Raw genomic sequence first — 16,916 nt, 5'->3', positions numbered from 1 at the left:
TAAACGCTTGCGTTAGTATTCTAATACTCTGCACATTTTATTCAAATTGTGCGAATTTGAACATTTGCTTCATTGCGTTGTTTTAAGAAAATGAAAAATCAGCAAAAGCAGATTTTTCAATCTCACACACAGTGAAATATTCATATTTCAATTTTGAAACGAGATTTTGTATCTCGGACTGAAACGCGAAAGCTTTACGGTGTACTAATTGTAACCATAATAATCATACTAGTTTCAGAATCGCCCGAGTTATCTAAACGATTTCGAGGGAATCACGATCGAAACATGTATAAATATATAAAATCACCCTGAACGGTGGATCACTTGGCTCGTGGGTCGATGAAGAACGCAGCTAATTGCGCGTCGACATGTGAACTGCAGGATACATGAACATTGACATTTCGAACGCACATTGCGGTCCTCGGATACAGTTCCCGGACCACCTCTGGCTGAGAGTCGTATAACATTACCAGACTGCCGCTTGCTTTAAACGGCTTGCCGGCGAATGATGGAGTTTCGCGTATATGCGTGCTCTTAAATAATTCACTCAACGTGTGAGCCAGTCCACTTTGCAACATCGGACATTTCCGTTCGTTGACGTTCTGTGGGATTACGGCGGGTTGTGTGTCCTAGAGATTTTATATTCTTGCGACCCTCCCAATAACCGGAAACCCGAACTCTTTGAAATGCGGTTTCGTTCCGGCAAATTTGGACGATTCAAAGGTTCCTCGTCGATTTTGTGTGCGCTTGCTTACTAATGTTTGCAAGCACATCATAATCATAATACGACCTCAGAGCAGATGAGATTACCCGCTGAATTTAAGCATATTACTAAGCGGTGGAAAAGAAACTAACTAGGATTCCCTTAGTAGCGGCGAGCAAACAGGGAAGAGCCCAGCACTAAATCCCGCGGCCGGAGACGGACGCTGGGAAATGTAGTGTTATGGAGGATCCGATTATCTCGGTGCGTTGCGGCGAGTTCAAGTCCATCTTGAATGGGGCCATTTACCCATAGAGGGTGCCAGGCCCGTAGCGACCGTTGCGCGTATCGAGAGGATCTCTCCTCAGAGTCGAGTTGCTTGAGAGTGCAGCTCTAAGTGGGTGGTAAACTATATCTAAGGCTAAATATGACCACGAGACCGATAGCGAACAAGTACCGTGAGGAAAAGTTGAAAAGAACTTTGAAGAGAGAGTTCAAGAGTACGTGAAACCGTTTAGGGGTAAACCTGAGAAACCCGAAAGATCGAAAGGAGAGATTCAATGTTATCGTTGTTTTCCATTTAGTGGCGTGCGATTGACCGGGATTCGTCCTGCGATACGCCGTCGGTTTATGTGTCAGGCGGCGTTGGCATGCACTTCTCTCTCAGTAGGACGTCGCGACCCGTTTGGTGTCGATCTATGACCGCGGCGGTAGCCTGTCACGAATTTATTCGCGCCAGACCCCGCGTGCTCCGGCCGACTGCCAGACGGTATAAATGATATGGTATAGGGTCGCTTTTAAGCGTTCGGCCGGTTGCAAGCAGGAACGGTTATTGGCCGTCGGACCTAGTCCGGCATCGTTGCCGCCTCGAGCTGTTAGCTACCGTGTTCTCGAACGGACTCTATTACCGGTCAGCGATGCTATTGCTTTGGGTACTTTCAGGACCCGTCTTGAAACACGGACCAAGGAGTCTAGCATGTGCGCGAGTCATTGGGAAATACAAAACCTAAAGGCGCAATGAACGTAAAGGTTTGCTTAAGTAAACTGAGGGATGACGGACCGCATCTACGGATGCGTGCCTGCAATCCCGAGGCGTCTCACTCTCATTGCGAGAAGAGACGCACTCAGAGCGTACACGCTAGGACCCGAAAGATGGTGAACTATGCCCGGTCAGGTCGAAGTCAGGGGAAACCCTGATGGAGGACCGTAGCGATTCTGACGTGCAAATCGATCGTCGGAACTGGGTATAGGGGCGAAAGACTAATCGAACCATCTAGTAGCTGGTTCCCTCCGAAGTTTCCCTCAGGATAGCTGGCATTCGATGAGCGAGTCTCATCCGGTAAAGCGAATGATTAGAGGCCTTGGGGCCGAAACGACCTCAACCTATTCTCAAACTTTAAATGGGTGAGTTCTCTGGCTTGCTTGAATAGTGAAGCCAGAGATTTGGATCAGAGTGCCTAGTGGGCCATTTTTGGTAAGCAGAACTGGCGCTGTGGGATGGACCAAACGCCGAGTTAAGGCGCCTAAACGACGCTAATGGGATACCATGAAAGGCGTTGGTTGCTTAAGACAGCAGGACGGTGGCCATGGAAGTTGGAATCCGCTAAGGAGTGTGTAACAACTCACCTGCCGAAGCAACTAGCCCTGAAAATGGATGGCGCTGAAGCGTCGTGCCTATACTCGGCCGCCAAGGCATGAGAAACGTTCATAATAGTTCGTTTTGACGCCCTGGTGAGTAGGAGGGTCGCGGTGGTGTGCGCAGAAGGGTTTGGGCGTAAGCCTGCCTGGAGCCGCCATCGGTGCAGATCTTGGTGGTAGTAGCAAATACTCCAGCAAGGCCCTGGAGGACTGACGTGGAGAAGGGTTTCGTGTGAACAGCCGTTGCACACGAGTCAGTCGATCCTAAGCCCCAGGAGAAATCCTATGTTGATGTCGGTGTATTTTATTTTGAATAAAATTTCACACCCATCGGGCGAAACGGAATCCGGTTCCTATTCCGGAACCCGGCAGCGGAACCGTTTACAAGTCGGGCCCTCGCAAGAGAGTTCGTCGGGGTAACCCAAAATGACCTGGAGACGCCGTCGGGAAATACGGGAAGAGTTTTCTTTTCTGTATGAGCGTTCGAGTTCCCTGGAATCCTCTAGAAGGGAGATAGGGTTTGGAACGCAAAGAGCACCGCTGTTGCGGCGGTGTCCGTATCTTTCCCTCGGACCTTGAAAATCCAGGAGAGGGCCACGGTAGGTGTCGCGCCGGTTCGTACCCATATCCGCAGCAGGTCTCCAAGGTGAAGAGCCTCTAGTCGATAGATAAATGTAGGTAAGGGAAGTCGGCAAATTGGATCCGTAACTTTGGGATAAGGATTGGCTCTGAGGATCGGGGCGTGCCGGGCTTGGTTGGGAAGCGGGCGTAGGCCGATGTGCCGGGCCTGGGCAAGGTGAAATTGTCCTTGTGACTTAGATCCGAGCTCGGTCCCGTGTCTAGGCCCCCCGCAGATCTTTCTTGCTGCGAGGTTTCTGTGCCGGCTTCGGTCGGTCAGTCGTACTCTTCGGCCGCCATTCAACGGTCAGCTCAGAACTGGCACGGACTAGGGGAATCCGACTGTCTAATTAAAACAAAGCATTGCGATGGCCCTAGCGGGTGTTGACGCAATGTGATTTCTGCCCAGTGCTCTGAATGTCAACGTGAAGAAATTCAAGCAAGCGCGGGTAAACGGCGGGAGTAACTATGACTCTCTTAAGAACTCCATGCACGAAAACATCTACACCGAGATCAAATCGGGGAATGATAAGATTGCAGTTAACATTAAACGAGGGGTTAAGCAGGGTGACCCGCTTTCCCCGCTGTTGTTTAACTGTGTCTTGGACCCCCTTCTCGAACAACTTGAGAGCACGGGAGAAGGAATCAGTATTGGTTCCCAGAGCGTCTCTGTTCTGGCTTTCGCTGACGATCTTGTGGTTTTCGGTAGAACACCGCAGGATCTTCAGAAAAAGCTGAACATGACCTCCCAATTTTTAAGTGATCTTGGTATGCATGTTGCGGTTGAAAAATGCAGCAGTTTCCAGATATCGGTTCGAGGGAAGTCATGGATACTTATGGACCCTAAAGTTGAGATAAGCGGTAAAATGCTTCCTCAATGTGGTCCGGATGGGCACTTTGACTACCTTGGACTGAGATTCTCACCCTGAAAAGGGTTTGAACACAAAAAAGTAGTGGGCGACCTCCATGGTTGTCTCCCTAACATCAAGAAACTGAGACTTAAGCCCACTCAGAAACTGGAACTGCTTAAGCGATTTATCATCCCGCACTATTTGTACCGGCTAACCGTAGACCCACCATCTCAAGGCGACCTACAAGGGTTAGACAAGGCACTTCGCAACTTTACGAGGGAAATTTTCCACCTCCCTCATTCTACTAGCTCTGCCTTCCTGCATACCTCCCCAGGAAATGGAGGACTCGGCCTACCTCGATTGGAAAGAGTTGCCTTTTACTTTTTCCTAAAATCAATGGCTAGATGTCGAGATTCTGGAGACCCAGTATTAGAAGCACTATGGGAGCAGAGCAATGTAAGCAATAGAGTTGCTGAAATGGCACATCGCGCAAATATTAGAGGCCCGCTCAACATAAAGGCCATTGAAAGCGCGAAGCGAAGAGCTGTCGAGGACGAGTTCCGAAGATGGGCGAGTTGCGCGTCCCAGGGCATGGGAGCTACAATGTTCCGAAAGGACACTATTGGAAACTCCTGGCTCTGGAAGCCCCACCTTCTCAAAGGTAACTCTCGCTATATCGATGCTCTTCGACTTCGCAGCAACACATTTGGTTGTCGAGCAGCACTTGCTCGCGCAACACCAATGAGCGACATAACATGCCGACGATGCCATTCTGCCAATGAGACCCTTGGACATGTACTAGGCCAGTGTACATTCGTAAAGCCGCAGAGAATTCACAGACACAACGAAATCGTGTCTCTATGTCGAAGTGAATTTATCGATAAACACCCTGCTGGGCGTTATATGATTGAATCATCATTCACAGTTGATGGAAAACGGTTAAAGCCCGACCTCATCCTATGGAATGCTGAGGAATCATATATCGTCGACGTTACAGTCAGACTTGAGCAGGGAAATTCTCTCGGAAAAGCGAATATGGAGAAAATCCTTAAATATGAGTGCCTCTACCCAGAGGTACTCAATATCACCGGAGCAACACACTGTCAGGTTCTCCCGATAGTTGTGGGATCCCGTGGTTCCCTACCCCCCAAAACCCTATCAAACTTATCCCTTCTCTCCAAACGCCCCAAACACACTGGCTTAACATCAGTACTGGTTGCATTAAGAACATCAATAGAAATGAGCAATAGGTTTTTAGACGGCTAAGTGCAAGACACCAATAGTCACCATGCAAATAACAATGAATATGATTTTTCCTAAAACGATATTTAATTCTAACTGCCGGGCGGTGAACTTCCAAAGCGTACCCGTATGTGTCGGAGCTACGGGTTTCTTTAAATTTTTATTCTTACACTAAACGCAGAGGAAGCAATCACGGGAGGCCCATTGTGTTGTCTGTGTTGTCCACTTTTATGTTATGTGTTATAGCCCTTCTGGCTTTTGTGAGGCATTTGACAAACAACAACATCCCGTTTGTCAAAGGCAGCAGATACCTCCACGCGGTGCCCCGTGGACGGTTTCCGATGGCATGTCATATTCCAACTCTGGGGTATGCCGTGCGATCGGACACTGACTAAATTTTGCTGTTTCCTAAAGAAGTAGGTTGCGAAAATAACCTGCGAGGGATCCTCTACATCAGTGCTGAATTGGATCAGTAGCGATGCGCATTGCTGTTACTGAACTCCAGTACTGGTGGTTTTTCCTTGCCACATCCGGTGGTGATTTCGATGGAGGGTGATAAAGGTGAATCTTGTTAATCCTGCGTCACTATAGACGCTTGATTAAATCGTGGCAGTTAGGGTGCCGATGTCTTGACACGGTACTCTTGTCACGAGGAAATCAAGCATCTTAATCGCGACTGGTCAATATCATACCAGGAAGTGTCCCACTTTGGGACAGTTTTATAGCCAAATGCCTCGTCATCTAACTAGTGACGCGCATGAATGGATTAACGAGATTCCCACTGTCCCTATCTACTTTCTAGCGAAACCACTGCCAAGGGAACGGGCTTGGAAAAATTAGCGGGGAAAGAAGACCCTGTTGAGCTTGACTCTAGTCTGGCATTGTAAGGAGACATGAAAGGTGTAGCATAAGTGGGAGATAGTAATATCGTCGGTGAAATACCACTACTTTCATCGTTTCTTTACTTACTCGATTGGGCGGAAAGCGTGCGTCGAAAACTTGCGTTCCGACTGTCACGGTTTTCTAGAGCCAAGCGCATAAGAGTGGTGTGAGCCATTGCGCCGATCGCCAACAATACTCTAGCGTAACCCGATTCGAGGAAACTGCTAGGCGGGGAGTTTGACTGGGGCGGTACATCTGTCAAATAATAACGCAGATGTCCTAAGGCCAGCTCAGCGAGGACAGAAACCTCGCGTAGAGCAAAAGGGCAAATGCTGGCTTGATCCCGTTGCTCAGTGTGCACAGGGACTGCGAAAGCATGGCCTATCGATCCTTTTGGCTTGAAGAGTTTTCAGCAAGAGGTGTCAGAAAAGTTACCACAGGGATAACTGGCTTGTGGCAGCCAAGCGTTCATAGCGACGTTGCTTTTTGATCTTTCGATGTCGGCTCTTCCTATCATTGCGAAGCAGAATTCGCCAAGCGTTGGATTGTTCACCCACAAATAGGGAACGTGAGCTGGGTTTAGACCGTCGTGAGACAGGTTAGTTTTACCCTACTGATGAATCGTCGTTGCGATAGTAATCCTGCTCAGTACGAGAGGAACCGCAGGTTCGGACATTTGGTTCACGCACTCGGTCGAGCGGCCGGTGGTGCGAAGCTACCATCCGTGGGATTATGCCTGAACGCCTCTAAGGCCGTATCCTTTCTAGACAAAGTAAGCAACGATATCTCTAAGAGTCTCGTGAGTCGAAAGGCTCAATACAATGTGATTTATTAGGTATTCGGCACACGCCGTTTATCGCACGAGCCATTTTTAGTCGAATGGGGCGCTGGACAGGGGCGATATCCGTCCGTTATATCTGTCTTGCCTATAGCGGTCGATCATGGGTCACTAGTTCAATGTAGAGACTCGGAATCGTTTGTAAACGACTTAGGTACCTGGCGGGGTGTTGTACTCGGCAGAGCAGTTACCACGCTGCGATCCGTTGAGACTCACCCCTTGGCTTGGGGATTCGTCATGTTGGCTTGACGTCACCCCACGCTATTAGAGCATAATCCTTAAGCCGTCGCATTGCAGCATGCCACAATCAGTAGGCTTGACAGTCGAAAACTTGTACATGCTGTACATGTGACACTTCTTCGGTATCTACCTAGCTATTTTGTACAACGTGCGTGAGTCAGCACGTAAATCAAAACTTATCGACAAATTCCAATACTAGAAATATTCATTATTTCTTTCAATAACCATAATGTCAAGAGAATAGTTATAAATATTTTGTAAGTTTACGAAATATATGTTTTTAAGAGAAACTTTTCATAATTTTTTAATATAAATATATGATATAATTCATTAAATTCTGAATAGGGAGAATGTTTTTTGCTAAATTTCTTGGAAATGCGTACAAGTTGCTAATAAGCAAAGTACGTATAAGTTATCTATAATGCAAAATGCGTGCAAGTTGTCAATGTGTAAAATACGTGCAAGTTGTCAATTTGCAGAATGCGTGCAAGTTGTCAATTTGCAGAATACGTGTAAGTTGTCAATGTGCAAAATACGTGCAAGTTGCTATTTTTATTTAATTTTTGTAATATACTCTAAATAATTAGTAACTTCCAACCTATAAATATTTCGATTCTTTTATAATAAAATATTCAGTAAATTTATTTCCTTTTTAACAAAATATTCAGTATTTATATATAATTTCAAACTACATCTAGTAAACTTTTAAGGGACATTTGCGAGTAAGCCTAACCTAGAATCATGCATCGAAACAGGTTAAAAACATTTTCCGGCTTTTTGAAATCAGTAACTTACGGGTACATCAGACTACATCAAGTAAGCTTTTAGGGGACCTTTGCGAGTAAGCCTAACCTAGAATCATGCATCGAAACAGGTTAAAAACATTTTCCGGCTTTTTAAATCAGTAACTTACGGGTACATCAGACTACATCAAGTAAACTTTTAGGGGACCTTTGCGAGTAAGCCTAACCTAGAATCATGCATCGAAACAGGTTAAAAACATTTTCCGGCTTTTTGAAATCAGTAACTTACGGGTACATCAGACTACATCAAGTAAACTTTTAGGGGACCTTTGCGAGTAAGCCTAACCTAGAATCATGCATCAAAACAGGTTAAAAACATTTTCCGGCTTTTTGAAATCAGTAACTTACGGGTACATCAGACTACATCAAGTAAACTTTTAGGGGACCTTTGCGAGTAAGCCTAACCTAGAATCATGCATCAAAACAGGTTAAAAATATTTTCCGGCTTTTTGAAATCAGTAACTTACGGGTACATCAGACTACATCAAGTAAACTTTTAGGGGACCTTTGCAAGTAAGCCTAACCTAGAATCATGCATCGAAACAGGTTAAAAACATTTTCCGGCTTTTTGAAATCAGTAACTTACGGGTACATCAGACTACATCAAGTAAACTTTTAGTGGACCTTTGCGAGTAAGCCTAACCTAGAATCATGCATCGAAACAGGTCAAACTACTTTTGAAGAAAAATATTGTTTTCGGGTTTTTAGGAATGACATATATTTATTCTAATATTTATTTACATGACATGGTTTAAATACAACATTTTTATTTCTTTAAGTTACATTTTTATTTAAAATAAAATTTCTTACATTTAGCTAATACAATTTAAATAAATTAATATCTGAAATCTTGCTTGCTTTCCAGTCGAGGATGCTTTTCACGAGATAGTAGTGTCGCTGTCATAACACCTTCGCGATTTTGCTCTAATACGCGTTTTGATACATTAGCCAGTAATTGAACATGTCTCTCAGTTCCCTGAATGTGGACCGGAATTTTAGGGTCACTCCATGGACACTCATTGCTTTGTAGATATTGTACTAGATGTTCATGAGGAATATTTAGCGTAAAGGCTGGTTCGGATATATTTGAATAATCATCCATATCTATCATATTGGTATAGTCGGTGCATTCGAAATTTATTTCGGGTGTTTTGTAATCTTTCAATTGCGTCAGGTTTTCCACATTATTACGGTAATATAAGATTTTCCTTATAGCTGAATCTCGTATTTCCTTTTTATTATCAAACAACATTGCTAATAAAATATTTTCTGAGTGAGCATAGTATGCGTTTTCTTTAGCAACATTGTTCACAATTTGTCTCAAATTCGAGTCTAAATATTGCGTCCAGCTAATAAATTTATAAAATAATATACTACCATACACCACAGAGTTGTAATATTTAATGTTAAAGTACATTGGAATATATACTTTCATTACGTAGTTTGCCAGAATTTTCAAATTTTTGGATGGCTTATTAGTAGTTACATATAACCGAAGTAACCTACTAGCCTTCGTGAGCCAACGGGAATGTGCTATTGGCCCTGGTTTCATGTTAGCTAAGTCTGTCGATACTTCTCCAGAAGCAACTGCTTTAGCTATTTTTATTAAATAACTTGAGTCAGTTGTCGATTCAGCAGGACTTATATCAGCCAAATTTTCAAGTGGGATTGTTTCAAAGTCTTTTACCGGCTGGAAGTATATAGGAAAAAATAAATTATATTGAATTTGAACATAGGGTATTAAAAATAGTAAATATGTTATAACTCACCGGTATATTTTCGCATGTTTCAATTTGTTTGCTTAATATTCCAGTTTTTGTTCGTGGTCCAGTGGTCAATGATTTTTCCAAATAGTTAAATAAATGGCGAAGTGGAAGTTCGTTAAAGTGGAGAAGACACACAAACCAATGCAGTGGCCTGTTTAACTGAATTTCAAATCGACGTAAAATACCATTTTTCACGCCTGTATTTGCTGGTTCACCATCGCAACATATGCCTATCAAAGAATCGAGAGCTATTCCTTTATCGGCGAAAAACTCGTTCAATTTGATTACTTTACTTTCCGAATCTTCATTTTCCAATTTTGTGTAACCCAACAATTGGCCATTCGGTTCCTTTAAAATAACTAAATGCGCTTCTTTAATCATTCGTGGGTGAAACTTCTTATCGATTTTTTCCATGGTAATAGAATCATTTTTTCGGCCGTCGAATGAAAATGCTATTAATTCAGAAGAATCATATCGTTTGTGTAGAGCTTGCCTATTTTTCTGCCTCTCACGAACGCTTTTATTTTTGTCCATAATGACAGGATTGCCCCAATCATCCGTTATGCCCAGGTCACGCAGGATTGCCGTCACCACGCCAGAACCAACTCTATCAGAAATTGCAAATCTGTCGCACATTAAGGCATAGCTTGGAGCCTTATATCTTCGACTATATGGACCACGTTTTATATGAGAAGTATTTTGTAAACTTTCCGAACTGCTTTTAAAATCAAAATCAACATCTGGAGTATATGTCTCACCTGGAGTAATATTGCTAGTTATTGTAGATTCTGATACTTCATCTTCAATTTTTATAATATATTCTGGTATCGTAGATTTCCTCTCATTATGTTGATCCATCATAAACGCTTGTAAATGTTTTGGGATCAATCCACAGGAACACAGTAATCTTCGCAAATCGCATTTGCATTTTCCAATATAAAATAATTCTTTCGTGGATTCTACAAACTCCTGAAATGATGCTTGGGTAGACTTGCTTTTATTTGTACTTTTATATTTATCAATCAATCGGTTCAATTTTCTAGCGATACTTCGTTTCTCCATAATTGGAATATCAATTTTTTCCCACGTCTGAATCAATTTCGTTACCACATTTGGAGTAAATGTTTTATATGAAAACATTTTATTTTGTTTTTTTGATTTTCGGCCAAATAAAAATAATACCTGATAATTTCCATACTTGTCGGAAGATTTACTCCAGTAAATTCTTTTGCTTCCCCAAATGTAATTTGATCATGCGAGCGCATATGATTCAAATTACTAGCACTTGCGCCTGAATTTAAATAAGAATTCGCCATTGATACTTCACGTCTAACTGGAGAACTGAATGAAGATTTATGCGAATTTTTCATATTAATATATTCTTTTCGAAAGTTCGAGAATTATTATAAAAAAATACTAGCGCACTCTGATGGAAATAAATAACAACAAACTAAACCCGATTTAAAAACCCCCGTACAAACTATCATATGAAATATAACTCACAATTTGAATTATTCACATGCCTAAATTAATATATTAACTTATTAAAAACAGTATTTTATTGAAAATTTCGCTGGCTAAAGAGTTATTTGCGATATATGGTTTTGAAGTCAAAATTCATTTAAATAACACATATATTTCATATGAAAAGGTGCCCATATCGCTTAATTTTACTTCTATAATGATTCGGCCCACCCTATTCATTGGTTTCTTAGAAAACTGTGGTTAAATATACGGGTTTTACTAAGAAATATCAATAGGGTGGGCCAATTTTTTGCATATTGAGGCACCTCGCTAATTTAACTTTTTACATCATTTGAAACAATATTGTAAAAAAAGCATAACCCGCAAATGAATTTAAAGTCAGCGAAAAATTTCAAACATTTTTTAATTTAAAGTAAAAATTGAAAAATCTCATGAAAAATATATTATGACATATATCGAGTTATACATCATTTTATTCGTAATTTTATTCTGCATCTTTCGTACGAACAAAGTTTTTTCGTATCTTTTACGGTTTTTATGTTATAGAGCAATATGTGTAGATGTTAACATGTCAAAATGCAAAGTGCGGCTAGGTTGGAGCAACACTCTTCACGATTCGATATTTCTCTAAAGAAAACATATAAAGTATTATACATCATTAGAAAGGTCTCAAAATTCTTAGTTCTTTTTCCATATATCACAACTTCGAATTTTGCACGGTGTGGCCTACAGGCGAGTTGCCGTCGTGAAAATTTGGAAAAATCGGAAAATCTAGAGAAAATTATATGAACACACCTAACCATTTATATACCATTTTATTCGTAATTTTATTCTGCATCTTTCGTACGAACAAAGTTTTTTCGTATCTTTTACGGTTTTTATGTTATAGAGCAATATGTGTAGATGTTAACATGTCAAAATGCAAAGTGCGGCTAGGTTGGAGCAACACTCTTCACGATTCGATATTTCTCTAAAGAAAACATATAAAGTATTATACATCATTAGAAAGGTCTCAAAATTCTTAGTTCTTTTTCCATATATCACAACTTCGAATTTTGCACGGTGTGGCCTACAGGCGAGTTGCCGTCGTGAAAATTTGGAAAAATCGGAAAATCTAGAGAAAATTATATGAACACACCTAACCATTTATATACCATTTTATTCGTAATTTTATTCTGCATCTTTCGTACGAACAAAGTTTTTTCGTATCTTTTACGGTTTTATGTTATAGAGCAATATGTGTAGATGTTAACATGTCAAAATGCAAAGTGCGGCTAGGTTGGAGCAACACTCTTCACGATTCGATATTTCTCTAAAGAAAACATATAAAGTATTATACATCATTAGAAAGGTCTCAAAATTCTTAGTTCTTTTTCCATATATCACAACTTCGAATTTTGCACGGTGTGGCCTACAGGCGAGTTGCCGTCGTGAAAATTTGGAAAAATCGGAAAATCTAGAGAAAATTATATGAACACACCTAACCATTTATATACCATTTTATTCGTAATTTTATTCTGCATCTTTCGTACGAACAAAGTTTTTTCGTATCTTTTACGGTTTTTATGTTATAGAGCAATATGTGTAGATGTTAACATGTCACGATTCGATATTTCTCTAAAGAAAACATATAAAGTATTATACATCATTAGAAAGGTCTCAAAATTCTTAGTTCTTTTTCCATATATCACAACTTCGAATTTTGCACGGTGTGGCCTACAGGCGAGTTGCCGTCGTGAAAATTTGGAAAAATCGGAAAATCTAGAGAAAATTATATGAACACACCTAACCATTTATATACCATTTTATTCGTAATTTTATTCTGCATCTTTCGTACGAACAAAGTTTTTTCGTATCTTTTACGGTTTTTATGTTATAGAGCAATATGTGTAGATGTTAACATGTCAAAATGCAAAGTGCGGCTAGGTTGGAGCAACACTCTTCACGATTCGATATTTCTCTAAAGAAAACATATAAAGTATTATACATCATTAGAAAGGTCTCAAAATTCTTAGTTCTTTTTCCATATATCACAACTTCGAATTTTGCACGGTGTGGCCTACAGGCGAGTTGCCGTCGTGAAAATTTGGAAAAATCGGAAAATCTAGAGAAAATTATATGAACACACCTAACCATTTATATACCATTTTATTCGTAATTTTATTCTGCATCTTTCGTACGAACAAAGTTTTTTCGTATCTTTTACGGTTTTTATGTTATAGAGCAATATGTGTAGATGTTAACATGTCAAAATGCAAAGTGCGGCTAGGTTGGAGCAACACTCTTCACGATTCGATATTTCTCTAAAGAAAACATATAAAGTATTATACATCATTAGAAAGGTCTCAAAATTCTTAGTTCTTTTTCCATATATCACAACTTCGAATTTTGCACGGTGTGGCCTACAGGCGAGTTGCCGTCGTGAAAATTTGGAAAAATCGGAAAATCTAGAGAAAATTATATGAACACACCTAACCATTTATATACCATTTTATTCGTAATTTTATTCTGCATCTTTCGTACGAACAAAGTTTTTTCGTATCTTTTACGGTTTTTATGTTATAGAGCAATATGTGTAGATGTTAACATGTCAAAATGCAAAGTGCGGCTAGGTTGGAGCAATACTCTTCACGATTCGATATTTCTCTAAAGAAAACATATAAAGTATTATACATCATTAGAAAGGTCTCAAAATTCTTAGTTCTTTTCCATATATCACAACTTCGAATTTGCACGGTGTGGCCTACAGGCGAGTTGCCGTCGTGAAAATTTGGAAAAATCGGAAAATCTAGAGAAAATTATATGAACACACCTAACCATTTATATACCATTTTATTCGTAATTTTATTCTGCATCTTTCGTACGAACAAAGTTTTTTCGTATCTTTTACGGTTTTTATGTTATAGAGCAATATGTGTAGATGTTAACATGTCAAAATGCAAAGTGCGGCTAGGTTGGAGCAATCTCTTCACGATTCGATATTTCTCTAAAGAAAACATATAAAGTATTATACATCATTAGAAAGGTCTCAAAATTCTTAGTTCTTTTTCCATATATCACAACTTCGAATTTGCACGGTGTGGCCTACAGGCGAGTTGCCGTCGTGAAAATTGGAAAAATCGGAAAATCTAGAGAAAATTATATGAACACACCTAACCATTTATATACCATTTTATTCGTAATTTTATTCTGCATCTTTCGTACGAACAAAGTTTTTTCGTATCTTTTACGGTTTAAGAGAAAATCGAGGAAAACTGGTTTGAACATTTATTGTAAAATTAGAAAATTTAAACAAATAATTATAAAAAATAATATAACTATATATAAATTCGTTTTATATTCATTGAGATCTATAAAAATCAATAAATACATAATTTTATACAAAAGTTTAAAAAAAACCAAAAAACACCTAAAACTCATTAATTAACTATAATTCATATTGTCCATATATATAAAACTGTTTGAACATCTAACAAAATTTTCGACAAAAATTTTTCTATCATAAGGGTTCACAGTTCGAAATTTTCCCAGACTTTTGTCTTGACGATTCACACCGTAAGCGCGAGCAGGCCCTCGCCGCAGGTCAAATGCACATCGCTTGGGACTCAGTCAAATACCTACGCTGTGGCCGCGCGCCTTATATAGGGGAATAGGTCGTGTCGAGTGCGATGCGAGCAAGCTCAGGCTAAAGTACGCTATGTTGTTCGGGCGGGTACGGATATCATTCCCCGGTGTAGTTTTTACATCATATTCGATACTTTTTGTCTGTCAATGATATATTAGCGTAATAATGTTGTGAGCCACATCTAGAATTATATACCCCGTATATATTCGGATGCTGGTTTGCGGCTATAGATAACTGGTGGTAGGATCATTCGTTTTTAAACGTTCGATCAGAGAGAGTTGAAATTATTTGGGTCTGCGGACCGCAAATATGAAATCTATATATTTTAATAATATAGAATTTTACAAATTGACTACGGTCAAATATATGTGAATGTAGCAGAACTAGCAAAGCTTCTCGCAGCGATGGTCTTTCGTTTTATGAACGTTTGATCGGAGCGAGTTGAAATTATTTGGGTCTGCGGACCGCAAATATAAAATCTATATATTTTAATAATATAGGATTTTACAAATTGACTACGGTCAAATATATGTGAATGTAGCAGAACTAGCAAAGCTTCTCGCAGCGATGGTCTTTCGTTTTATGAACGTTTGATCGGAGCGAGTTGAAATTATTTGGGTCTGCGGACCGCAAATATAAAATCTATATATTTTAATAATATAGGATTTTACAAATGGACTAAAGTCAAATAGATGGGTGGTGCAGCAGAACTGACGAAGCTTCTCGCACCGAGGATCATTCATTTATGAACGTTCGATCGGTGCGAGTTAAAATTATTTGGGTCTGCTGACCACAAATATGAAATCTTGTGATTACTCGACAAATTATTGCTGTAATCAAGTGCGCTCCTATAGTATAATATACTGTGGGCAAAAGCTTCTGGCAATGATCATTCGTTTCATTAACGTTTGACCGGAGCTAGTCGCAAAATATTGCGCAGTGTGCAAAAGCAGCGTGACGCAGTTTACAACCGCTTAGCGCTCTTATGCATTGTGTGAGAGCACTGCCATGTATATCTGCTCGGTATCGCCAGATGCCTGAGCGAATGACGAAGTTCGTTGTGAAAACGGCGTTCTTTTTGAATATTATACTTTAAACGCATAGCTCAATCAATTCTTTGGGCGCTAGATGAAAGTCTAGTGTTTTAAAGTCGATTGTAGTAAACGCTTGCGTTAGTATTCTATATACTCTGCACATTTTATTCAAATTGTGCGAATTTGAACATTCGCTTCATTGCGTTGTTTTAAGAAAATGAAAAATCAGCGAAAGCAGATTTTTCAATCTCACACACAGTGAAATATTCATATTTCAATTTTAAAGCGAGGACGTTTGTTTTTGGACCACAACGTGCTCTAAAATTGCTAAAGTGGTTGCGCGTCCTAGAGAATTTATTTTCTTGCGACCCGCCATATAGCCTGTCCAGACCATCGCGGTGATGGTTCGCACGGTAACCCGAGGCGACCCGTCGCTGCAGGTCAAACTGTCGTAGACCGTGTCTAGAATAATATACGCCGTATATGTTCGGATGTCGGTTTACGGCCGGGTTCTGGACCTTATTTATAAGTGTTCAACCATACTGTACAGCATATCCGCGGGCATGTGTCGTTGACGCAAAGACTCTTATGCGGAAAATAAAATATACAAATGCAATCAACTCAATACTCTCCGAGCGAGAATAAAAGTTAGTTATAACGATGAATTCTTATAATGAATTCGCCCCGACGTTTTCAATCTAACGAAGGGTAAAGAGACTGTTTGAAATTAACTGGGTCTGCGGACCGCAAATTTCATGTACGGACCGCCGTTTCGACGGTTGTTAAAGGTCTAGCCTCTGTGTAAGCGCAGAATATATAAAATATCAAGTCGCGATGTAAACTGTTCGTATGTTCAGGGAATATCGTACGACTCAGATATATATATGTAAGAAAATTCGTTGTTTAGAAATATTCATCGAACTTTTCTATACAAAGTGTGGTCTCTCGGGTGACGCCGAGGGACATTTACGCACTATGCTATTATATATATAGCACCCTGGTTGATCCTGCCAGTAGTATATGCTTGTCTCAAAGATTAAGCCATGCATGTCTCAGTGCAAGCCACATTAAGGTGAAACCGCGAATGGCTCATTACATCAGTTATGGTTCCTTAGATCGTACCCACATTACTTGGATAACTGTGGTAATTCTAGAGCTAATACATGCAAATAGAGTTCCGACCAGAGATGGAAG

At 40.3% G+C, this 16,916-nt stretch overlaps 2 non-coding genes and 1 pseudogene across 2 annotated transcripts in view; all 3 read left to right on the top strand.

The window, feature by feature from the left end:
* The first annotated feature begins 304 nt into the window (after window positions 1–304).
* Window positions 305–459, top strand: LOC113380461. Its single transcript, XR_003367416.1, has one exon. It is a non-coding gene; the product is annotated as a 5.8S ribosomal RNA (ribosomal RNA).
* A 327-nt stretch (window positions 460–786) lies between these two features.
* Window positions 787–7,005, top strand: LOC113380463 (annotated as a pseudogene).
* A 9,711-nt stretch (window positions 7,006–16,716) lies between these two features.
* Window positions 16,717–16,916, top strand: part of LOC113380462 — a 1,927-nt gene continuing 1,727 nt past the window's right edge. Inside the window, exon 1 of the ribosomal RNA XR_003367417.1 lies at window positions 16,717–16,916. This exon is cut by the window's right edge and continues 1,727 nt beyond it. This is a non-coding gene — a ribosomal RNA (small subunit ribosomal RNA).

This window comes from Ctenocephalides felis, unplaced genomic scaffold (assembly GCF_003426905.1).
Source record: "Ctenocephalides felis isolate EL2017-DRISC unplaced genomic scaffold, ASM342690v1 CF-g0.4_SCAFFOLD_02156, whole genome shotgun sequence".
NCBI classification, from domain to species: domain Eukaryota; kingdom Metazoa; phylum Arthropoda; class Insecta; order Siphonaptera; family Pulicidae; genus Ctenocephalides; species Ctenocephalides felis.
This window is presented reverse-complemented; position numbering and strand designations above follow the sequence as displayed.